The sequence below is a fragment of the Pyrgilauda ruficollis genome, unplaced genomic scaffold, assembly GCF_017590135.1.
Source record: "Pyrgilauda ruficollis isolate IOZ18807 unplaced genomic scaffold, ASM1759013v1 scaffold6, whole genome shotgun sequence".
NCBI lineage: Eukaryota > Metazoa > Chordata > Aves > Passeriformes > Passeridae > Pyrgilauda > Pyrgilauda ruficollis.
The window spans coordinates 2,006,578-2,031,326 of record NW_024527710.1 but is presented as its reverse complement, the minus strand read 5'-3'; the positions used below and the strand labels follow the sequence as shown (position 1 = coordinate 2,031,326).

General features: G+C 41.2%; 1 long non-coding RNA gene across 1 annotated transcript in view; it reads left to right on the top strand.

Moving 5' to 3' along the window:
• LOC121362092 overlaps window positions 1-24,749 on the top strand; it is a 50,975-nt gene that overhangs the window by 8,894 nt on the left and 17,332 nt on the right. Inside the window, exons 3-6 of the long non-coding RNA XR_005956441.1 lie at window positions 11,553-11,662; window positions 13,314-13,425; window positions 19,840-19,954; window positions 21,440-21,575. This is a non-coding gene — a long non-coding RNA (uncharacterized LOC121362092). The remainder of the gene's footprint in view (window positions 1-11,552; window positions 11,663-13,313; window positions 13,426-19,839; window positions 19,955-21,439; window positions 21,576-24,749) is intronic.

The window sequence follows — 24,749 nt, the reverse complement described above, 5'->3', positions numbered from 1 at the left end:
CTTAAACCTGAGATTTAGAAGGCTTTGTATCCTAATTCTGTTCAAGCCTGTTAAATTAGAGGTGCTGTGGGGCTTATTGGTGTGTGAGATTGCAGGACCAGGTCTCAGTTCCCTAATCATGACGGAGCTGCCCACCTTTGTGTGGCTCTGCAGAAGATGGGTGATGTGCAAGTGTAAAAATGGGGTGTGAGGCACTAACTGATGCCCTACAGTAACTTTTCTTTGGATCTTGTTGGGGACATTGTAGGGAGTTCTCATTTTTTCTTGACTTCCTGCACCCTGAAAGGCAGTATTAGTTTTGAATGGCTGCATTTTTCTATTGGCCCCAAGTGTCACTTGTAATGGCAATAGCTGGCAGGAATATAAAATGTATGGACCACGAACCCTTCTCAGTCCTCAGCAGAGGGAGTAGTCCTGTGGCATCATGTTTTTCCAATAGGTCAGTACATTTCTAGCTCTGTTAGCTGTTCTTTGCAAATGCTCATTGGTTATTTCATGTGAAACATCAGTAAGGAAAAAATCCAGCATCATTGCAGTCACTTAATTCTACAAAGCTCTTTCTGTTTTGTAACAGTAACTGTTTTTTTCTATGAAAAATGGTTTGGTACTGAAATATTAGACTGTAAATTGCAAGAGGAAGATTAATATATCTTCTGTCTTGGCAAGTTTTCCCAGTATATCACTAGCACCGAGACCTAAAGTTTAGCTTGTTTTTCGAGGTTTGATATAACTCACAGAAACTTTGATTTGATGCACACAATCGTAGTGTCTCTCTTCTACTTCTCAACTGGTCTTCAATGCAGGTTTGGTTAGATTTATTTAACTGCATTTTAGCAGAATCAACTGTGTATCAAGTGATTACCTATAATACAGTTACAGCACTTCCACAATTATATAATTGCTAAAATAAGAAGCAGGGCAAAGCATGATAAGCATGTGTTAGGAAACAGTGCTGAGTTATGAGTTCTGCCTGTGAAGACAGCAATGCATAAAGGGATTCCCCAAGATTTATATTTGAAAATGTGAACACAAAAGATGAAGGGTTTAGTATCATTTTTACTTTTAGAGGGAATGTCCTTTTGAGGGTTAAGGTGCAAGCTGTTTCTTCATCTCTAGCAGTGGGCTTTGCCTCCCACCCACTAAGAGAAGAAAGTGCCCTGCGACACTGTGTGGACCTTTGGTGAAGTTAGCTTTTTTAGTTGCTCTTCAGGAAGCCTTTTCTTGTTCCAGCTTGTGAGACTCTCAGGTAGTCTTGTCAGAGCTGTTATTTCCAGCCTCATTGTCCACTTGTGGCATATTACCTGAGCACAGGACCCTTCTGTACAGTGGGGAACAGAGGGACACGTGTCCCCCGTCACAGACACCTTACTGTTCAGCAGAAAGTGGAAAGGGAGACAAAAAAGCCCTGTCATCACAAAGGCTTGTGCTATGTGTGATAACCTTGAAACCATGATTTATTTTTCTTCCCTGAAAATACATATTTGTAGCTAAAACCATCCTTTCAAGCTTCTCTCGTGAGACTGATAATTTCTTGGCATTCCAAGAGAAGGGGGTCACTGGTGTTCAGAGGAGCAGCTGAAGTAGCAGCATTATACAAAGCATAAACACTTTCAGAGTCAGTAAATGAAAGCAATGTACTTTGCTCCAATCCTCATCAAACAGAAAGAAGAATCTGTCTCAGCATGCTGTAGGATGATCATTAATTTTTAATAGTGTTAATGTTTATTAGTGACAGATGATTGACTTTAAGTGCCTTATGAATAATAAATAAATGATGTGGATTTTGGGCATCTGCCTTAGATTTGTATGCAAAGCCAGTGGGACTAACCTTCCCAGTTTGAGAGAAGTGTAGCTTCAATTCCTCAGTGTATGCTGTAACACAGACTGAAAGAGATCTTGGGCTTTAGCTCTGATAAACCTGGAAGGCCTTTCTGTCCCCTTTCTTAGGGCACATTGACTGCTTAGCGGCCTCAGGGTGAGAGGGGAGCTCACTGCAGCTCTTTTGGCTAGGACAGAACTGCTGGAAGGTGCATTATTCACTCTGAGGCTCTGCTGGATTTCATAACACTTAAACACCTGTGTCCATCAAACAGAACGCACAGAATCGCAGCTAGAGCTGCTCTTGACTTTGTAATTTCATTGACTGACAGTTTAATATCTATTTATTTTCACATCTGACTCTGGTATAGACAGGCTGGCATCCTGAATGTCAGGATATTGTGCTGACAACTGTGTTTTTTCATTACTGTAGAAAAAAAAGGGATTCTTCATAAGTAAAGAGGTTCTTTTCAGGCTCAGCAATTGTAATAAAGACCAAATTATACTTCATATAAATTTGGTAGTAACGAGTGATATGTTATGTGTACATATTTATATAGGAACAAGGGCACACAGTTTTCAACTTTCTGGTAATCTGTCTCTTCCATCCTGTGAAATGCCATGTAATCATATTGTTTAAATAGCTGGAACAACTGCCTTTACCACAGGCTCTCATAAGCAGCATGATCTTTGCTTAAATTAGATATTTAAAATTGCTCTCTTATTCTGATCCAATTTTGTTTGCTTTCTAAACAGAAACAAGTGGCTTACCCCATCTAAATTCTACAGTATTTGAAATTATTTAAGAGACTATTTTGAGAAAAGAGAAATATGTGTGTTCGGGTGAGGCTGTGCTGATGTTTAGAGAAAAAAGGGTAAAACTGCTTTCATATTGGGCACTGGCCAAATGGCTGATGACTCCGTAATAATGTTCTCCAGATGTTAGGCAGTTAAACCAGACCAAAATGCTGTTGCTAACTTATTGTTATTCAGCATTTACTATATAAACAGAAAATTTGTATTTAATTCCACTTTAGTTCAATGGATTGTGATTAATATTGTAATTACCCCAATTCAGAGAACTTTTTAGACCAGACACTTGGTTTTCTCAGAGCATAGCACACCATACATCAGCCCTAATTATATGGTGTATCTGACTGGGATCTGCCCTGTAATCACATGCCCTAGTGTTCCCTGAACTACTGGGTGTTGTGTCAGCAAGGAGGAGACACAACTGCACTCTGTAAAACATTTCAAGATGCTGAAATTAAATTGCATCTTATCTGAGAAAAAAAAAAAAAAAAAGAATTGCTCTTGATATTCACAGCCGTTAGCTGGTCATCAGGTGACAGGTTGTCTTCAGGGGTGGAAATCTAGGCTGCTCCTGTTGCTGGAGAGGCATATCAGTGCCCATAGTGGGTTTCTGCATTGCACTTTCAGAAATCACAGCACAGCTTGCACACTCAAAAAGCCTTGGGTGACACAGATCCCTTTAGGAGCCCTCGGGAGGTGACAGCACGCCTCGCTTTTCCCTGCTGTGCACCTGGGACTGGTCCCCTCACTGCTCTTAGGCACTTTAAAATCCTCAAAATCAGTCCTCTGGCACACGTTGGGTGCTTTGCTGTTGCTATGCTGTACAATACAAATGCACAGAGACCCACCTTGGTGGTCAAAGGTAAAGGAACACAGTGTTTGTACCTTCTGGAGTATGTAACCATCAGGGTCAGCTTTTGCATGACAAAAGCAAAACCGATTTCTGTGCAGCCAATCAAAGGGGCAATATTTTAAGCCCTGGTAAGGGCTTTGTGCTCTGCTTCCATTTACAGCAATGTCAAGAGTACAGCAAGGACAAATGGGAATCATGTGTGATCATAATGTTCCTATTTATATACACATAAAACAGAACAAGCTTTTAAAAGCCAATACAATCTTCTATTATAATGATAACCTTAATAACAATATGGTTTCATTGCAAAGATATCAACAAGTATAATAGAAATTGAGATAATGCCATAAAATAGATGCATTATTTTTGGAATTTGAAGGACACCTGCCAGAAAACATTTACCAACTTGTGCAATCCACAGCAAATGAAATAAAAACTTACCTTCTGCTGTTGCCTGGTTATGACGTATTTACTGTGCAGTTTTCTTATCACTGTGGATTTCTAAGATAATTAGTTCTTGTTGTTTAGTGCAAAATACCTGACCTAGAATCTACCAGGACTCACTAAACAAATATTGAAATAAGAAAAGAGATAATACCCTTTTTTAAATTAATTGGAAGATGCAAAACTGATAAATAATGTGTGTTTCCACAGTGGAACCCTACACGAGCTAGATATGCTATGATTATCTCAAGCGTTTTATTGAAGTCTTCTCTTTAGATTTTGCCTGTACTTTTCTGCTAGCTCAATTGAAATGAACTGCAGTATCAAGGTAAAAATTAGGTTTGTCTCCTTTAATTGCTAATGTTAAAAATATTGTGAATGAAGGAAGAGCTCACCAAAACACATCCTATGAACATTGTATCTATGTATCTAGAATGTGTTTTTAGAAAATATTACAGATTTTGTTATGAAATTAGCCTTCTTCCACTTATGACATAATTTGTCCCTCTATCTTTGCTTCTTTTGCTGAAATCACAGAATACTAAAATTCTCATAAGACATTGGTTTTCTTTGTAGCTTCCATTTCGGTTCTTTGCTGATTGTGTATGTGTTCCTTTTAATCATTTAGCAGTCTTTTGTCCCATTAGTGACCAGTCCTTCCTCTTGCATTATGAAATACCATAACCATGAATGCTAAAGTGGATTGCTGGATGGTGTTTACTATCATGTGTTACTTTACCATGTCTTTACTTACCCACATTCTTGGCACATTGGTAATCTGTTGATTTTCCCTCCTCTTGGTGCTGAAGGATGTCTGGGGAAAAAGGACCAATCTCTCACCAGATCCTGAGGTAGCTGAGCTATAACATGTGGTAGCCAGGGGAGGAAGGTCCCTGGAGTGGAAAAGGCAGGGTAAGAAAATCCAGAATTTAAAAAAATCAAGGATGGCTTATGTCTTTATTGTTGCTGGGTGACTCCTGCTTTCTGTCCAGTTTAAGGGTGTTAGAACTTGAACTTTTTCCTCTTATGCATGACAGGAGCAAGAACGAATGAGAAATGTTTGTTTCTTCTTGAGAAATGTTTTCTCAAGCAGGGTTTATGATGCCAAATACATTTGTAGGTGTGCTTGGAGTATGTGGCAGGGGTCAGAGGACCTGGAGGCCAGAACTGTCTCACCACTGTAGGAGAATTGGCTCTGCAAAGAGCTGGAAGGGGAGGAATGCTGAGCTGCTGTGTCTGCTGGGGGTCTGGGGCAGCAGGTGGGGTGTCGGGGCACAAGGCTGCACACACAGCCCCCAGGACAGCAGCCAGGGCTCCAGCTACCCCAAGACACAAGACATGGTGCTGCCCTAAGCAGTGGCCTGCTTCTGCACAGCTGAAGTGGGCCTTGGGAAATGGTTGCAGCATAGGCAGAATCAATACATCTGCCTTTACTCGAGTCTTTCCCCCCCGACAAAGTGTGGGGTTTTTTCTGATGCTCCCAGTTGTCTTGATTTCACAGATTATCAGGGCAACATACCATAGATGCTTTCATTATTACAGAAAAGTTACGTATGTCAAATGTCAGTCTGAATGCTTCCTTTACCTGTGTGATGGAGGTTTAAATCTTGAGCAGGGCATGTGATTTCAGCTTGCCTTAAGCATAATAAGGAAGTAATTACTCAGCTGTTGAGAAAGGTCCTAATATCATTACAGATAGCCTGAATGTCTAGGCAATATCTGCCTATTATTTGAAATGGTTTCAAAATTCTTTGGAGAAAAAAACCCCAAACCCTCACGTTCAAGTCACATGGGGAGAATACGAGTTATCATAAAAAAGTGTTATGAGATAATTCTAAATGTCAGTTTAGCATATTTTAGCCTATTGGATCTTTATACAGAGTTGAGTAACATCTTTCATGAAGTAAATGTCTTTTTGGTAAACTGGAAGGGACAATAATATTTAAAGGTCAGTTAACATGGAGAATTGGTTCTAGTTATTATTATTAAAGACCCAGCTGTATTACCTTTACACAACATTACCCTACAAATCCTTATTAAAACTGCAAAAGCAAACCACATCTTTCCTTTTTTTCCTCCCCGCCCCTCCTTCCTGCCATGATCCTGAGATCCTTGATTCTGCCTTCTCTTTATATGTAACAATTTCTCTAGTGAATAGCACTGGATGATCCTCGCCCTGCTTCTGCCACGCTGCATCTGAAAGAGTCATACATTATAGTTGCTGTCAGTGCTGCCAACCAGAAAAAACCCTCTCATTTCTACATTACATTTCAGCCTCCCACGTATGACATGAGCTACCCTGCAAACAGTTGTTTAATAGTTTTCAGCTGCTTAGGAAATGGTAGTTGATTTCAAAGGGGTTTTTATTCAAGAAGTTGCAGTAGTGTGTTGTGTGACTGCTACTGTGTTTAATTGGAAGCAGGCAGGCTGTCTGCCCATTGCACTGTCCACCCAGCCGTGACCAACTGGTATTAATGGGCTGCACAATGAGATGGTTAATTTGTGCACGAGCACCCCCTCCCCAGAAAACTCTCCTGGGAGGGTTTCTGTCGCAGGGTGAGTGTCTCCCAGGGCTAGGGGCTTGGGGGGCTGTGCTGCAGGCTGGCAGTATGGGGTGGACACAGGGCTCTGTGCCCCTCCATGCCATGAGGTGACTGTCCTGAAGTACGGTTGGGGACTTCCTCCCACAGCTCTGTGCTGCTGCTCAAGCTGTGCTCTGCTTGGGTAGGTCTCCTCTTGTCTCTTAGCCACTACTCACAGTAGTGAGCTGTGAGGTGGGTCTGGTGCATGGGCTGGAAGAGTTTGCTCTGCATTGATATCTGCATCTGGACGCTTCTCTGGGCTGTGCTGCAGCCCTTTGGTTACCAAGATGGCCTCAAACAAAGAGGCAGTTAGCTGGTTTTGCTGAGGATCCCCAAGGGGAAGTTGCTGCCAGGGTTTGGTGCTGCAGAGGAGGGTGTTGGTATGAGTGAGGTAGCTGGCCAGGAAGTGAAACAGAAGTGGAAAAGCAATGACCAAAATAAGGAGGTAGGATCATGTTTTCTTTCTTCACAGTGCTGGGTGTAGAGAAACCCAAGTGATTTGGGGGCCCTTTCCGTCAAGGTGAACACAGAGCAGGGCTGAGGCAGGCTGTTATCCTGCTCCTGGGCATGCAGAGGATGAGCAACAACAGGATGTGCCAGGCCCTGGTCCTGATGGGCAATTCAGATGTAAGCCTCATATTTTAACATACAGAGAAAGTTTAGGTGAAATCCTGTGAACTGTGCTGTGTCTGATGGTGGCAGTGTGTGGGGCAGCCTGGTGGCCCTTTCCAGTAATGGAGATGTATGTGCCCAGAAACAACCAAGGACAATTGTGCAGTGTTCATTTCAGAGTATTTCTCTGTGCTGAACAATTCTACTAAATGCAATATGCAGTTAGTAAAATGGCTTCCATGGAGTGACTGCAAAAGCTGAGTGTCAGATTTTTTATCCTAAGAAATCTCAAAAAAGAAAGTGCCACAGTTTCTGATTTCCCAGAAGCAGAAATGTGATGTTGTACAAACAGAATGGTTTGCTGCAAGCTGTGGCTCTGATGAGACAAACCCATGCCATGTCTAATGTCTTGTTACTGCTCATGTGAACCTGAAGATTTGATGGGTAGTGAACCCCTGACCAGGGACTCCAGGGAGAGCTGTTGGTCAAGGCAGATCACTGTAAAATGTTTGTCCAGAATCAGGACAGGTCCTTGGATACAAGTTAGTTACCGAAATTACCTCATGGTGACAACCAGGAAAATCACCTCTTTGGAAAAGGACCCTGTAGACCTGGTGTGACTGCTTTCATACAGTGTTGTCCAGGAGCTGATAGTGGCTTTGGGAGAGAGAGGAGGACTTGAGAGCTTCCAGGCATCTCCTCTGCTCTATCAGATGCCTTGCTTCCCCAGGAGCTGCCTTCACATCAGAGAGCAGTGTGAAGGATCTCCTGGTCTCCTGGACATACCAGCTTTTGAGTATCAGGTGAGTACAGACAAACTCAGCCACAGACAGGCCACTCTCTGGGCACAGAGGACATTCAGTGCTTGAGTTGCCAATGCCTGTGCTGTGCCATCTCCAGCCAGCTCCGCTCCTCTCAGCACTGCACGGGAGCCAGCTGTAGCCTGAGCACAGGCTGCTGTTAAGGCAGCCAGGTTAGTACAGGCATGTCAGGCAGATAACAGGACAGGCTGGGCAGGGTGGAGGGCAGCTGTGTTGGGAAGTTATTTGCCCTTTGTTACTTTTTACACCCCATTAGACTTGAGGCTGCAGAGATCCAGACCTAGCACTAGTGGGACATTGCAGAAATATCCCCTTTCCATTGCTGTGGGAAGCTCCACAGTGCCCAACTTTGTGATGCTACTCTAGTCAACAGTAAAAACATAGGGAAGCATTCAGTCTTCTGTTTTTCAGTGTACTGGGCTCCTTCATGACTTCTACATCTATGGTTACACCTCTGTAAGAAAATGTGCCTTCCTGTTTGTTTTTTGTTTCTAGAGCATCCTAACTTCCTTTCTTTCCTAGTTTCATTTCTGCATGAAAATCCAAACCCACACAAGCACTTAGTTTTCCCTGCTCCTGGTGTCCTTGGTTCCCTCTAAGTGAAAGGCTTTAAAAGGCTATTTTCCCAGTTTAGTATTCTCTTCCCTCTTGTGCTGGTTCACTGATGACCTCACTGGTCTAAATATAGGCTCACCTCCCCCAGGTGCAGGAGAGCAGGACCACACTGCAGCTGTAGAGGTCATGGAAGTGTTGCTTTTCCTTTTAGCTGCTATGTTGGCTTCCATGGTAGAAGCCTCACCTTCTCCATGCCTGCTGCAGCCTGTGCAGCCATGGTTTGGTGCTGCAGAGCAGCAGTGCTCCTGCCCCACCTTAGTGCTCGCTCGGGGCCTGTGGCAGGCAGAGGTTTGGAGCTGGCCATAAGAGATGGATGGGGTGGGACACATCTTCCTGCTGGGGAGGAAGGCTGGCCACTGCACAGTTCCTACAGGAGGAGGTTTGTGGCGGGGAAGGGGGTGGGGACAGCATCTCTGGGGCCATGGAGGGCTCTTCTTCCTGAGGAAACACAGAAATCTGAAAGATGCTCTACCTGTTCTTTACCCCTCCAGTAAATATTCTGCCCTGTGCCCTCTAGATGTGAGAAAGAAAATGTGATTAAAAAGGTAAAATGCTTTTATTTGTGAAATATTAGCTTTGTGTAATATGTATTCAAAAGCAGATACTCATTTAAAGGTTATATTTAATATAGCTCTGCTCCAGTTTTTCTTTTTTATTATTTTCTTATACATATTTTCACTTTCTAAGGCAATGCTCCAGTGACTACTGCAATATAATAGCTGCTTTCTCTCTCAGTACACAATTTGACAGCATTTATTCTTTCCTTCAGTGAACATAATTACTTCACATATGGAACCTGTGATAGCCTACAGGCATCTGAGAGAAACCAGAATCATACAATCTGTCCCCTTTGTGAGCTTAATTTACATTCACAAGTGTCATTTTAATAGTGCTGGCAACATGTAGGATAAAAATTACAGGTCAGCTGCAGCATGTCACAGGGAACTGTGCTTAAGTCAATAACATGGTATTATTACATTCTGGATAATTTTACAAGGTAGATCTCACAGAAGGAATTTGACCCCTATTTCTTTAGTTTTCTGCCTTTTGATTTCCTTCATGAGGTAATTCACTTAGAAATGGATGTTGCAAAACTGCAAACATGTTGACAAAGAGGTTAGACTGTAGCAGGCATTTCCAAATCTGAAAGCAACACCTTTCCCTTGCTGTAACTTGTAACAGTGCTTAGAATTGCCATGCCCTGGCATATTTAAAAATTTGCACCATTAATTCTTGAAATTTGTTTTCCTGATCCATGTAGTAAAAATACTGAAGGGCATAGCCTTCTGCCTTCTCATTTCATACAGTTGACAGAAGTTTGAGCTTTCTGCAACTGATTATTTTTTAGCCAGCAAAAGCAGTCCCCGGCTAGGCATCTTACAGACATTTTGTACAAGAAAAATAGTGACTGTCACAGAGACCTGCTGCATACAGACCTATGTGTGATTCATGATTTAATGTATATATTTATAAGACCTAAAAATAATAGCTCATTTTTTATATGGGCATCTGTAATATAGATAAAGGTGCAATAAATAATCTAGTAAACATCAGGTGATTTTTTTTTTTAGTGAAAATTTGTTTTGGGGTAGACACTCAATTCAAATATAAAATCAATCTTAGTTACCATTACTGATTATTTTCTGTTTTTACAAACCCCATAATTTACTGCATTTTAAGCTTTCAAAGTTTATTTAGGGCTTGTACACCATGTTTAGGGCTTAGTTTGCCCATAGTACTATGACATTCAAAAAGTCCATGTATACATAAACAAGGCAAATACACCCCCAGGCACCCCCCCTGCACACATACCCGAACACATCCATTACCTGAACCACACAGCCATTTACTGCTCCTGAAATTTGCATCCTTCTCTTGCTGTAAGCCTTTTTAATCATTCGAGAAACACAAGGGGGAAATCATCTTTTATCTAATGATTTGTTTTTTTATCACTGACAGTGTTGGAGTTTGAGTGAGATTTTTAACTAAGCCCACACACCCGCCCCACTCCCCCCCGCCCCCCCAAAATAAAGCATATTTTTCCTGTGAGGAGGCTAGATAGAACATACTTGAATCTACAGTAAAAAATATGATAAACTAACAGCTAGGAACTGGATGCATAAATAACTAGATATAGTGAAGATGCCCACTACCTGAAGATGTGTAACATGGCTGGGGATGAAGCAAAAATGCATATAAGCCCCCAAATAATTGAGTACATCACATGTTTTTGAGAGTGAAGGTAGTTAGGCTCAGAAAAGGATGCCTTTTGAGACTAATGGAATGCCTATCAAAACTTTGTGTTTTTCTAAAGGATGTGTCCCACTCAGCCGGTGGTCTGATGTGGGAAGTCAGTCAGTTTTGTTTCACTGTCCATGTTTAAGTCCACCCTTTAATGCCTGAAATCCCCTAAAACACACAGCCAACCTCTGCAGTCTTATGTCAGCCTTTACTTGGGAAAATACCTGTTTGGGGCACTGGGAAATGTTTTCATGTAAGGAAAATGTCTGTAGGTCATGTTCTTCAGAGTCTGGCATAGGAAAGTGTTTGCATTTCACTCTTTACCCTAGCGGGAGGCTCTGGTTTTGTTTCAAACTCTCAGTTGCTGCAAGGGTGTAGACTGGGAAACAAGAGCCACAAAGGGCAAGCTGGAGGTGTTCATTCCATCTCTGGAGCTCTCCCACACACCCATCTTAACAGAAAAACTTCTGTCACTGGTACACATGACAATATATGTGCAAATATTAATACTCTGTGTGCTGGATGACTTGTTGGTCAAACTCTTTTACCAGTGGAATATTTGAAACATGGTAATTTTTGTTCCTTGTGAGGATCTTGTATGAGCCAAAGTTCAGTTGCAGGAAAGTCTCATTTATTCCACTGGAGATGTGCTGGAGTGTCTTGTATGCCTCTCCTCAGCTTCTGTCTCCTTCCTTGGCTGAAGTTTATTATTTGCTTGATAAGTGGTTGCGATAACTGATTTTTTGATTTTAGATGAGGAAAAATAAAAGAAGAAAAAGAGTGTTTAAGGGGAGACTGCAGCCAGAAGGAAGCTGGGTGCAAGGCCGTGCCTATTAATGGAGATTGCTTCTGCTTCTTAAAAGGTAAGAGACACAATCAAGTTTTGGCCTGACATCCTCTTTTCACCAGTAGAACACAATTGTGCTGATAATGTTCGGTAGAAGAGGCTGAACATGCAGTAGATGAATTCTGTTGTTTGGCCTAGAACTTGAGCCTTTGAGCTCTCTCTTTGTCAGCTTGTGATGCTGGGCTCTAGAAGTCCTTTTTCTGTCACCTCCTGTTGAGCGAATGTTTATTGGTGAGAAAACTTATTTTAAGAGCTGTTAAGGTTTCATCAGCATAGTTTGGGAAAAGCTTTTGTGTTTCATCACCAATGCTTTTGAACAAAAGTGAAGTCTTTGTGGGTTGGTTTCAGGGAAGTTGCCAGGCAACTGTGAGGTTATAGCTTGCAGTCATACCTGGTGGCTTGTGGACATAATCAGTTGGTTTTGCTTTGCAAAGTAAAATAAGAAATAACTATGGTGAGATTGCTCAAAATGGAGTTTTTCCCATATTAGGGAGAGTTCTGTGCTTGGCTGGGATGTGGGATGATGGTGCTTGGTCATGCTTGCCTGGTGGCACCTGGGGCTCCCTCCATGTGCTGCAGGCAGCACAGTGCCCCAGTTCAGCCCCTCTGCCCCAGTGTGCAGCATCAGGACAGATGCAGGAGCCTGGATTAGTGCAGACAGTCTTTCAAATTATATTTTCTGAGTGATGGGTAAAGGAGCAATCTACAGATTGCATGTGTGCTGTTTTAATTTACCACTTAGAGGATGAAGCAGAACAGAGTCTGTGGTTAATACAAATTTTAAAAAGATAATGAGATGTTTTGCCTCCCAAGCTGGCATACAATCTTATTTTCTTTTCTCCTCCTCCTACTACCAAAAAAACCCCCCTACCAAGCTCTTGTATCCGATTTGTTCATAAATACAATATCAAACACCGCCTCTGTGCCTCTGATGTGTGCTTGAAGCCGTGTGCCACGGTGTTGATTCATCTGGAGGATGCCCGGCGTGTGAGTGGTTTGGCACAGTGTGGTACAGGGAGGAATCTGATAGTGAGAAAGGCAGAGGCAATGGCATAATTATGAAGGATTTCTTCCCCTCATACTGCTTCTTGTTATTTATTCTTCTCTCCATGTTTCCCCTGGTTATTTCTCTTCCTGAAATGAAAATAACCTGGCAAGAAAACAATGTTTCCACTCCCATCATTTTTAGGCAAGGAACACCAGGCATGTTTTTTTTTAGTGTTGCTAACTGACGGATGATTATTCACCAATATTTTTTGTTGAAGCAAGCAGGCTTGTTAACTGTAGTGACATTTTTAGTGATGCTATGATATCCCAGTGTCATTGTTGCCTGATTTATCAGTGTCTAAAGGATTATTTTGTTGAAAAACCTACCATGGATCTTGTGTTTAAGGCTGACTTTATATGCGTATGACTACAAGTGTGTGAATTTGTATGAAAATAAGGAACAGAACTGTTAAGATGCTTCTTCTGTTTTGGGCTTTTGGCTCTGTGTCATAAAATACAAACTGGAGCTTGAATTTCCATGCTTTAAAATGGCATGCTTAAACTGAGAAATACTGTAATTGAGATAAGCTCAGCCACAGCCATCCTACAGTTTGCATCTGTTTACTCCCCATCTTCTCCAAATTTCTGACTCACCTTCTCTTATTTCTATACTTCCACAGGACTATTATTTGCAACCTCTGCTGCCTCCAGCTATAGACGAAGGCTATCCTTGACCTCCCCAGCTTGTTCAGCACCAGACACTAACCAGACACACCTGGATCCACTGCTGAGGTTTGGCACATGGCTGCCAGGGGTCTTTGAAGGGTTACAGCCAGCGTGTCTGGAGGAGTGGGATGGCAGTCATGTTGGGGAGTCTGTGGGGTCATCCTCACTAGGAAGGGGTAAGGACAAGTAGGGATCCCATTCCATTGAAGAGAGAACACTTGGTGAGAAATCCCTTGGAGCAAAGCATTGCTGAAGGGTTAGGGATGAGAAGCCCAGGAGCATTTCCCTGCTCCAAGCATTTCTTGCACAGGAATGCAAGGGTGCAAGTCTGTGGGCACAGCTTGGTGCAGCCCTGGCAGCTGGAGTCTGAAGCAGTGGGTAGGATAATGGGAACGTTGGCTATCTGCTTGGAGATGCAGCAATCACAGATGGTTTGAAATAACAAAAATTCAAAATGGAAAAGATGTGACCTTGATGCTTTTTAAACTCAGTGAAAGTGAATGTGCTTAGATTTCCTGGGAAAAAGACGCTATTGGAAATTCTGTGTAAGTGTAAATATATGAGAGCCAAAGGAGGTAAATTTTTTTCCTAATTAGGGTAATTAAAAAGAAAAGCAGTCAGCAAGCTGAATGCCAGACACAGAGCACCACAGCTCCTTTGCTAAAGCAGGAGCAGATTTATTCATAGTGTGATGTTCCTTTTCTCTCTTCTGGCACCCTGGTTGCTCTGCCTGGGCAAAACCTCTGCACTTCAGGCTGTGTAGTCAAGCTTGGGTTGTACAGCATTGGTGGTCAAGATTATGATATTTCTCCTTCTTCCCCCCCACTCTTCCCCCTCCTAATTTTAGAGTGACAAAAACGTGTGGTTCTGTCAGTCTTACTGTGGCTCAGCTCACCCATCATCTCTTGTTCCCCCAAAACTCACTGGGAAATTTAGGTGCTTTCCAGCTCTATGAAGTAGGCCCACAGGGTTTGCAGCATTAAATCTAGATCACAAAGTTAAAGTTACATAGATAGAAGGGACAAATATGCCTATTCTGGATAAGCCTGCAAAATCAGATCAGCTGTCAAAAAATTGTTTTGTCCTAAAGAGACATGGCAGAAAGGAAAGGCAGAGCACATTTTAGGGCCACTTGGGAGTCTTTTATGTGGGTTCTGGCCATTTAGTCTTCAATAAAACATGAATGCTAACCATAGCAACCACATTAGCCCCCTTTGAGAGAGCCACTGCTTGGATAGAGTTGGGGGCTCACTGAAGAAAGCCTAACACATGTAGACCTTTTACAGAGCTGTTCAAGAAAACAATCTCACTTGAAGAAGCAGACATAATTTCCCAGGAACCATGTAAGAGGTAATGCAATAGGCTGCTAGCTTTCCCTGCCTCTGCTACCTGCCTGCTCCTGGGAATTGCTGGTGGTGCAGACGGGTACAGTAATGACAAATGTTATGAGTTAAAAGTTATATATTTTTTTTAAGGTTGAAGAGTTAAAACAAGTTGAACCAGTTGCTGTTAAGTTAGCTTCATGTTGCAGTCACCTACTGTTGAGAGTTCTTCTTCAATTACCTCTTAATGGTTGGTGATCGGCCTGGCTGATTGCCAGGGAGTGACACCAGACCCTGCAGGTAGCAGGGGAAGGGTGTGACATCAGAGCTGGTATGCAGATGAGGTCATCAGAAATGGTGGCATTGAAAAGGAGAAAGATCTCCTGCTCTATTTATTTCAGCAAAGGCGTGGGCCTGCTACCTGCACTGCTGGGAGGGCTCGCTACCCAAAATATTTTGGATGCTTGCTCATTAAAGCTTCTCTCAAAATCCACACGTGCCCATTGAGTCACTGCTTTCCTGAAATCTTATGCCTGGTAGATATTTTCCTGAAGTGTACCCTTTTGCTTTAATCCCTGCTTAATCTTACAGAAAGATGCAAACAATTTTGTAACATCTCTGCCTTGGGAAGTCTCAGAGATATTCAACAAACTCTTCTGTGGCTCTTTATTCATGAGCCCCAAGAGCAGACTGGGGTCCCCTCCCCAGTCTGCAGGTTGGATATAAAATACTACTAGATCAGCCTTCTGGAAAGAGAATGCTTTGATTTGTAAAACTGGAGAGAAAATGCTATCTGGGCAGTATTAGATTAGTCACAGATTAATTACAATTGAAAAGTATTATTCATCTGTAATAAGAGTGAATTCTTCACTCAAGATTCATAGCAAAATAACATTATTTTTCAAATAGAAGTAATTTAAATGGAAGTAAGACCTTCTAATGCCACCATCTGTACAAGTAAATTACTTTCAGAGTAATTAAATATGCATATCTGGGCTGTGTACTGTACTGATGAACCAAGTTTTATGGAAGCAATATGCTTAAAAATCCCTTGGGTATTAAAGATGAAGAACCCATGGCATTTTGCATTCATACAACCATGAATAAGAAAAAATATTTTCTCTGCTGCATAATTTTGGGGAATATATTTTTATTAACTTTTCCAGGTTAATTAATACTTTTGCCAAATAGCAAATACGATCATCATATTTATTAGTCTGACATTTCACAGGGACTTAAAGCTCTATAAGAAGTTTCAGCATTGTGTGTGTCTGAATTTATGATTGTGACACAGTCACTCATCTTCTGCAGATTCCCAGGAAACAGAGCAGTGCAGTGAAACCGAAATCATTATGTTGACTGAATTCATTACTGCCGGACTTGTCCCTCCATGAAATAGCACTGCTCAGCCAATTGGGATTCATGGTCACAACCCTTCATGGGATCATCCGGGTTTATAGTCCATAACAAATACAAATACAGCCAGGAACAATAACAGTCTGATACACCTGATCTATTACCCCACCTTTTGAGACTATTGCGGGTACCAGAGGCAGCCACTGGCCGCTGTTTTCCCTTGTGCAGATGAATGGCACAGTCCTATGGAAGCACAGGCTGTGCCTCAGAACACTGGCAGCATGCTCTTCAGTGACTAAAACCCATCTTTATGCTGGCAACACAATGTTCATGGCTGGGGTGTAGGAGAGCTTTGAACATTTACTGGAAGGATCTGAACACTGCAGAAATTCTTGGTTTAAGAAATACCTGAAGTCAGTTCTGTGGAGCACTTCAGAAGAAGTCTGAAATCCCAGCTCAAACCTTTCAAAGCAGCCAATAGAGCTGTCTACATGCTACCAAAATGCAAGAGCAAATTCAAGCATAAAGACACACAGTTGGCACAATCTCTGTTTGCAAGTCAGCCGCTGCATACTGCATGTGATATGTATTCTATGTCAATGTAATATTGCTTATAAAATGTGCAGAGGTTCCCTGACATCAAGAGATTTACTCTACCTGCAGTACTTTCACAGTTATCTCCTCAGATTAATTGCAAGAGTCTGACAGCAGATGGAGGACAATAGATCAGTTCCTCCTGCGCCCCAAATGTGAAATAAGAAATAGTGACCTGAAACACAGACAAGAAACGATGAAAGCTTCATCTCTGTACTCTCAGCCCTGTGCTAACACATGTGAACTGTTATGTTGTGTCCACCCTTTGGGACCTGCTTATGTGTGTTTTAGATCATGCTTTGGGATAGATGGAGGTGGAGTTTATGTAGCCAAGAGGAGAACCATTAGAAGTGTTCTACTCTGGGAGGTGTTGAAGCTTGGATGACCCAAGTTCTCACCTAGCATAAAGCAGTAGTTTGGTGTCAGGTTCAGCTGCATTCAGTCTAATTGTGCACAAATCTGATGCTGGAGGCAGCCTGCATGTGTTTTCTTAAATTCCCTTTGTGCCTCTTGTCACCTTTGTTTCTTTTCTGTCCGTGAACCTCAGTTCATGCCCAATCTGCAAACCCCAGCATCTGCAACATGCTCTGCTTTCAGCAGTTCATTTTCTGCCCTTACCACTGGAAGACAGCACTTTTTTTAGCAGATTTTCTGTGAGGGTTGAGGTTGAAAGAGAACAAAATCGGGAGTTTAGGTGCGAATGTGCTGAGTGAATCCTTGACAGAGGGGCTTCTGGCTCTGTGGCATGGCTCCTATCAGGGCTGCATACGAAAGACTTCTATAGTACTCCTGAGAAGACCTGATTCTCAGGTCAAGGTCTGACTTATAACGGACAATATTTACATAATGCTTATTGCTTTTGGGCAGCAAATTGCCTTTGGGAATTTAGGAATTATAGCAATAATGCAAAAGAAACTCTACCTAGTCAAAAAGAAACAATTTAAATGTGACTCACAGCTTCTGAATGTAGCCACTTTGCCATGTCTAAGTCCATGTTTATGCTAAAGCATTCTTAGACTAGCATCATTAGCATAATGTAACACATTTCCCAATAATTTGAAAGTGGATCTTCCATGTGTTTGAAAATGAACAAGGTAGGACAAGAACATTAAAATCATCTTTTCTTCCTGTGTAGCAGTGTCTTGTGTTCAGTCTGTCTCCAATTCTCACAGAGGCTGGAGCATTATTTTTCACACCCTTTTCCCCCCATTTAGCTTCTAGTTACTTAGACACAATTGAGAGAACTTTTTTACTTGCCGTGCTTTTAAAGCTTTAAAAGCTTTTGCTGAAAAGGTACCTATTTTCTTATCACTTTTTTTTCCCTTTCTCTAGAAAAGGGCTTAATTTGAAGTTCTTTTTTGGCAGCTGTATTTCATTGTGATGCATTATGTCAGGGCACATCAGTCACATGAAGATTTATGGAAAAAAACATACCCTTTTTAGATGTCCCTCTCTGCAGTCCTCTTCAAAACAGTGTTTTTTCAAGAAACTCAGCAGAAACTATCAACAGTATTATGATTCTTGAAACATTTTGAGTGTAATGGCTTCATCTTACTCAATTATATAAATGTTACTTAAAGAATGAATATAGAATTTAATGTGGTGAACTTAGTAATTAAAAAAAATTGACCATTTTCACCTATTAGTGATGTTTACGTTTTAGTGTTGAGCAAGGTCTTCTCTTCTTTGTAACCAAGATAATCCTATGCTGTTCCTTACTTTACCGTTAAATGAAATACATTCTGAATTCAGATGAAAATGAGGTACCTTGATGAAAGTGGGCTTCAGGTGTCGCACACTGAGCATTGTACGTTTTTCTTTGCTCTGATCCTCCAGCACACATAAGATTTCACCTCTTCACCTTTGAACAAGATTGCACTAACTTTGATCTTTTCAATTTTGTTCAACTCCAGGAAAGGAGCAGCTACTTGAAACATGTTATCATTTAGACTTTCAGAGGTTCTTAAAAAAAAAAAAAAAGGGGAAAAGGAAAAAAAACTTGAAAGCATGAACTAAAAGCTGTAGATTTTTACCTTGAGCATCAGCTTTTGTAGCTAGTGCATAATGGTTTAAATATCAAAAACTGTCTCCACATAATAAAAAACAAAATATAGATTTTTAAATGCACACAGAATTATTAAATACAACTTTCATTTTTTGGTAAGCATTTTTCTGCAGTGGTGATGTGGGTATCCTTTCCCAGGTCTAAGCATAAGCTTTGCATTCTTGCTCCTTCACCTATGGCCTAAACCTATTATTTGAGTCTCTATACTTGTGTGATACTAATTCATGATACTGACAGTTAATCTGTTTTTATAACTGTTATTATCTGAGCAAAATAAGGTTCTTCATTTTCTCTTCAAGTCTGAGAGCATGTAACAGTGGGGAGCAAAGTTAAAAGTGTGATATTTTCAACATCTTACATGGTTTAGCAATATTCTTAAAATGATTATCACCATGTGCCAATATGGTAGTTGTTTTGCTATTCAGTATTATTTGGGTTTCTTTAGGGTTTTTTTTTGCTATTACAAACCAGCTTTTCCACCCAAATACTTAAGAACTTTAAATCACAGAGCACTAGTGTACCAGCCCCCAATGAGGCTCTAAAGTCCTAGGAAGTTTAATCAAAATTCTTAATGATTACTAAAAGTTTACATTTTTTTCCCATTGGCTCCTCTTTATTCTTGCCTAGTTTAGTCAGATGTGCATTATTTCATCCCTGTCTTCTCTGCTGAGACTGCAGTTGTTTAGCAGGCTCATGATAGGTAGCTCTTTGTGTCCATCCTCTTGCTTTATTTTGAGCTTTGCTTTGCACAACAGTACAAATGGGGGCAGTTTCTCCCTTCTTGGTTGCGATGCTTATTGAATTTGTTTCCATTAACAAGCTGTTGGAAGCAACTTAATGCCACATTAATTTACTCTTACGTCTGATTTGTCCTGCCTATTCTAAGGGTTGCTTAGACAACAGATCATCCCCTAAATATCTCATAAAAGGTCTGAATTCCACTCCCTGCAAAAGTAGAATTATGATTAATAATTTATACCACATTAAAACATTAACAACAAAAGAAATAAAAAAGATGTTGGTAGGCAGGTGAAATTATTGGCAGAGCTAATCTCTGAAGAGATCCTTGACGTGGTTACTCAGAGGGACTAAGTAATATATTACTATTCATAGCTGTTTATCCACTTTCTTTTTTCTTCACAGTTTTCTGGGTGTCAGACCATCCTGGAACCAAGAACCTCAAGCATGTTTCATCCTCTGGTTTCCCTGAAACTTTTAGTTACACCTTGAAGTTACTGGAATACATGTTCTGTTCAAGGTATTTGCCTACACACTCCTCTTCAAGAATCTTTGATCTGTTGTGAGCTGAAGGTTCATTGAGTCTTTCGTTTGTTACTTTTCATAACTCTGATTTCTTGAGGTTAATCAGATATCTTATTTTGAGATGTACTTGATTTTCTAGCCTCCTCCTCACATATGCCGTTTGCAGGTGAGCCCCACTTCTAAGCAGCTTCTACAGTAGCTGGTGCCTTATGTCACCTCTTGGCTGCCCCCTACTCAAACATCTCTGTGGGAGGTTTGTGGTAAAGCCATATGGGCTCTTTGGTCATACAGGACATTTGCAGGTGTAGCAGAAAACTTCAGGTTCTCTAGTGACGATGGGGTTAGCACCAGTGTAAAATCAAAGTGGAGATGTCCTAAAGCAGAAGTACTGAAAGAGAGATCACTCACTGCCAGTTCTGGGGAGAAAATATGACACCCTGCGAGAGCTCATCCTTTTAGTGTTGCCCAGGTACCCAGCACTGCAGAGTGTGGTGAGAAATTACCTGTGAGTGAGACACAGGCTATTGCTTACAGCCTTCAGGGCCAAGAAAATCCGCTCATATCCCAGTGTCTGCTGGCTGTAGTTCCAGGCTCTGTCAGTGTCACAGGAGCAACCTGTGTGTAGTTTCCTTCTCCAGACAGTTTGCTGCTGCAGGAAGCATCCCCGGGAAGCACTGACATTTCCAAAGCACTCAAGCAATAAGCATGGCTAACAAACTCTTATATTTGTGAGGGTTTGAGGTAGATGTCCCCATCCAGGTTTAATGACATCATTGTGCTCCACTTAAATGCTTCAATTTTCCTAATTTTTCCAGGAAAAAGGACAAGCCCAGAATTTCAATCCTCAAGTCAAAGATTTCTCCTTGCAGAACAATATGAAATTTTTTAAGCAATGCATTTTAATTTTAATTTTCTTGATTATATGCAAAGCAATATGATTGTAGTATATAGGACAATACCTATCTTAAAGAAACTATTGTCTAGATAGATTTTCTTTTAGAGTAGTTGGTAGTTGAAAGCTGTCCTTATTGCACCGAGAGAGTAAAATCCACACTTGTTAGGCACTTATTTCATCCTCTTTCCTATGGTCTCACCTTTTTGGCCCTGCTAACTTTCATGTCTGTAATGAACTCCATTTAGCTTCCCTGCAGCAGGACCTTGTCTTTGTTAATCACTGACCCAGCAGCATGAAGCAGCATAGGAGAGCAAGTTTTGGGGTTTTTTTCCGGATTTTTTCTACTTCCTTCAACAGTTGTAACTTCTAAGAAACTGCAGAACAAACAAGTATAAAAGATAAGGAAGATGGCCTGAAAAAATAATGTTTAAAAGATGTTTCATTGTGCTCAGTTCTCCCGTAGCTGCCAGCTACAGACTGATGGCTGAAATCTTAGAAGAAGTTAATGAGATTAGGTCTTTGATTGCTTAATGCTGTCTTCTCATCGACTGGTGTCATGTTTGTGGTTTTTTTTCTTTTTTTCAGTAACCATATATAAACTTTTCATAGAGATCAGCTGAGACCTCATGGCAGAAATCTCATTTGATACAACTGGAAATTACTTCACCTTGGCTCAAACCACAACACAACAGATACCTTCTCCTCCTTCTCCAGCCCTGCTGTGAGTCAAAGGCGTTTTCTGGGCTGCTACTTTCCTATGCTGAATGACCTTGAGCCTCTTCCTGTTGCCCTGTCTTTGCTTGGCTCAGCATGTGCATCCCTTGCTCTTTTAAATATGCCTGCATGCTCACCTTTGCTGTCTTCCTTTTTCTCCACAGCTGAATGTATTGGTCCTTTGTCAGGCTTTGAGACTCACATGTTTTAGTTCATAAATGCTTATAGCAATTCTCCATGCTTTTGACGGTGAGGATTTTTTCACTTTATTAAAAGAATGTTGGTATTGTCAAACCAATATTGCATAGTACTTGAGTACTAGCATGTTTCCTTTCTGCCCATGCTTGCAGAGCGAGGGAAAATTAGGTGGAAAAGTAGAGTAGTAGCATTTTATGCTTGTTTTGCTGGGAAGTAAATTTGCAGATCTGTGAAGCGGGGGAGAATCAGCCCACCGTGACTCACAGCACAAACACAGCACAGTCGGGAGAGCCCAGCTTGGGTTGTGTGTATCCTTACTAACAGCGAAAACTGAAATGCTAATTGACGTTGCAATCTGCTTCAGGTCAGGTAAAGGTCATCAGACCCCTGCAAATGCTTAATCCTTCCCATGGAAGCTTTGTGGGATTCCCAAGGATCCTACAAAAATAACCTTTATGTTTGTTTATGTGGAGAATCCCTGCAGGAAGCAGAGCTGGAGCAGTGGTGGTAGGGAGGTGTGGGGGTGGCAGTGGTGTCAGAGGGATGGTGAGGCTGGGCAGAGCCATCACTCTTTCCTCTTTTTTTCATGTTAAACAACATGTAAATACTCCTGTAAAACAAAGCTGCCACTCTTTGCTACCAATCATCTCTCAGATCTTCAGCCTCCTTGTAAAAGGCTGCATCAGCTTTTCCCAGAGACCGGCACTAGGATAGATTCCAGCACAAGCTGAATGTAACGGGCTGTAAGATGGGGTAGATGCAATACTGAGCACTGTGCAACTTCCAAACGGTGTGGTGAACCCAGTCCATACCTTCAGCAAGGTACTCTAGCACATGCATAACCTAAAAGCGTGTCTTGCTGCAATACAGGGGCTGTGTATACACATACATGTGCCTGCTGAAGTGTTCTGCTGGGTCGAGGCCAGGATGTTCAGCACTGTGCAGGCTTAGCCATTCCAGATGTCTCCAAAGATAAAATGGAAAGAAAGTGACCGTCAGTCCCAATCACATGGAACACAACCCGGCTTTTAAAATACTTTTGATAATTAGGTATTTTGTGTACTGTGGCAAGATGTGAATTACAAAACCCTTAATAATAATGTAGTTCAGTCAGGGTAGCCTTGAAATTAGACCCCTAGCAGAGAGGTTGCACTGTATAATGATAGTACAGTACCATTTGTTTCAACACATTTAGCACTTCAGAATGGGATTTTTTTGTTAAACACCAGATGTTCTAGTGACCTGAGTGCTGACTCTAAGAGAATACACAATAGAATAGTGCGTCAAGGTCAATGGCACAAATTAATGTGTATTATCATGCTGTCATATTACACTGTATGCCCCATATGAGAAAGATCTATGGCTAGCTCCTTTTTTACTTGCAACTGTGTGGGGTGTTGCAGTACACAGATTTTGAGTTTCCCAAGCCCTCAAACCCCCCTGAAAGAAATCTGATTCTTGCTTTGATAGTTTAAATTGTAAATGCGACATTCTTAGAGCAGGTGGGGGCTGTGTGGGTATGTGACTGTAATCTCACGGAACCAGAGAGATGCACAGAAGCACAGTGAGAATTACGTCTGTTAATTGTAAATTCTGCCTTTAAGGACTTCAAAATAATAACCTAGGTAGTAGCTTGGTTGTCTGCATTTTTCCTTTGACTTAAAAATGTGATAAGGCACAAATGAATAATTGTTTACAAAATTTTAAATGATAGTTTATCTGCAGTAGATACTTCTGTCTCCATGAGTCCCCCATATCCCTGCCCTGTGACTTCTAAGCTATTGCTGCAAGATGGCAGGATGTCAATGCCCCCCAAATTGAACCTGTGATTTGTTTTTCTTTGATTTATGGGCTTGTAGTCAATAAACTTTATAAAGGAAAGTATCAGACTGGGCAATCAATCAAAGATAAGCAGATTCTTGTCCTTTAAAAGCATTTCACCCCAGTAAGCAAGGGTCTCATTCATCTTTTTACAACCACTCTTGCAGCTTTCAGCTGAGAAAGGACTTGCTGCTGACTACATTCTCTTCTGCTGAAAACTCCCCTGCTCTGAGCTGAGATTTTTAAAATTCATTGCAGCAGTACATTTCCTTCCCGTGTTATTTGCTATCTCTAAAAGGGCAAATTGTTTGCATGTTGTTGCTAAAGGTAAATCTCCTTGCTGTGTAGAGAAAAAAAGGCTTATGATTTAAAGTGTGAGAGGCACGGACTGTTGTTTTACAGAAACAGTATTCATTTTCTTTGTTATTTCACAAAACAAAACATAAAAATAGGTTCCCATTTGTTTTTTATTAGTATCTGAATTTTGTTTTGAGTAAGGCAAATGTTATCCTGCATGTTTTGCTTCTCTGAAGCACAGATGGTGTGCATATGCAGATTGGTGATTTTTTAATCAAAACAGTGACACTTGGGAATATATGTAAGTATTGTAATAATGCATTAGTCAGGAGTGATGTTGTAACACACTGAGATCATACACATAAATCTAAGACACCATGTCTAGACACCCCAGGGAAGATGGCATGCCATGGGTTAGAGCAAGCATTAAGGAAGTGCAATATTTCAAATATGATGGGAAAATAATGCAATTTGCAGACTTTAATAAAACCATTGGGGAATTAATTTTGCTAAGGATACACTCTCTCCAAAAAACATCTATGTTTCTACATTTGCTTCGTAGATAATCAGAAGGCGAGACGCTGTTCCTGCTATCTCAGGCATAAGCAGAGTACGGTATCTATGAATTGTGCTGGATCTTTAATATGCTGAATATGAAAATAATCCCTTTATAGTGCTTTAATAGTACAAAACTGCATTATGCAAACAATGCACAGACAGCATAAACCTTGGAGATTCAGAATTTGAAGAGCTTTTAAATTAATCTCATAAGTGTTGATTTGGGCATGCTCAGGGAGTGCGCTCAGCTGTAAAACTTGACCGACCTAACCCTCCCAGTTTTAATTATTAGCTTTTTGATTATCAA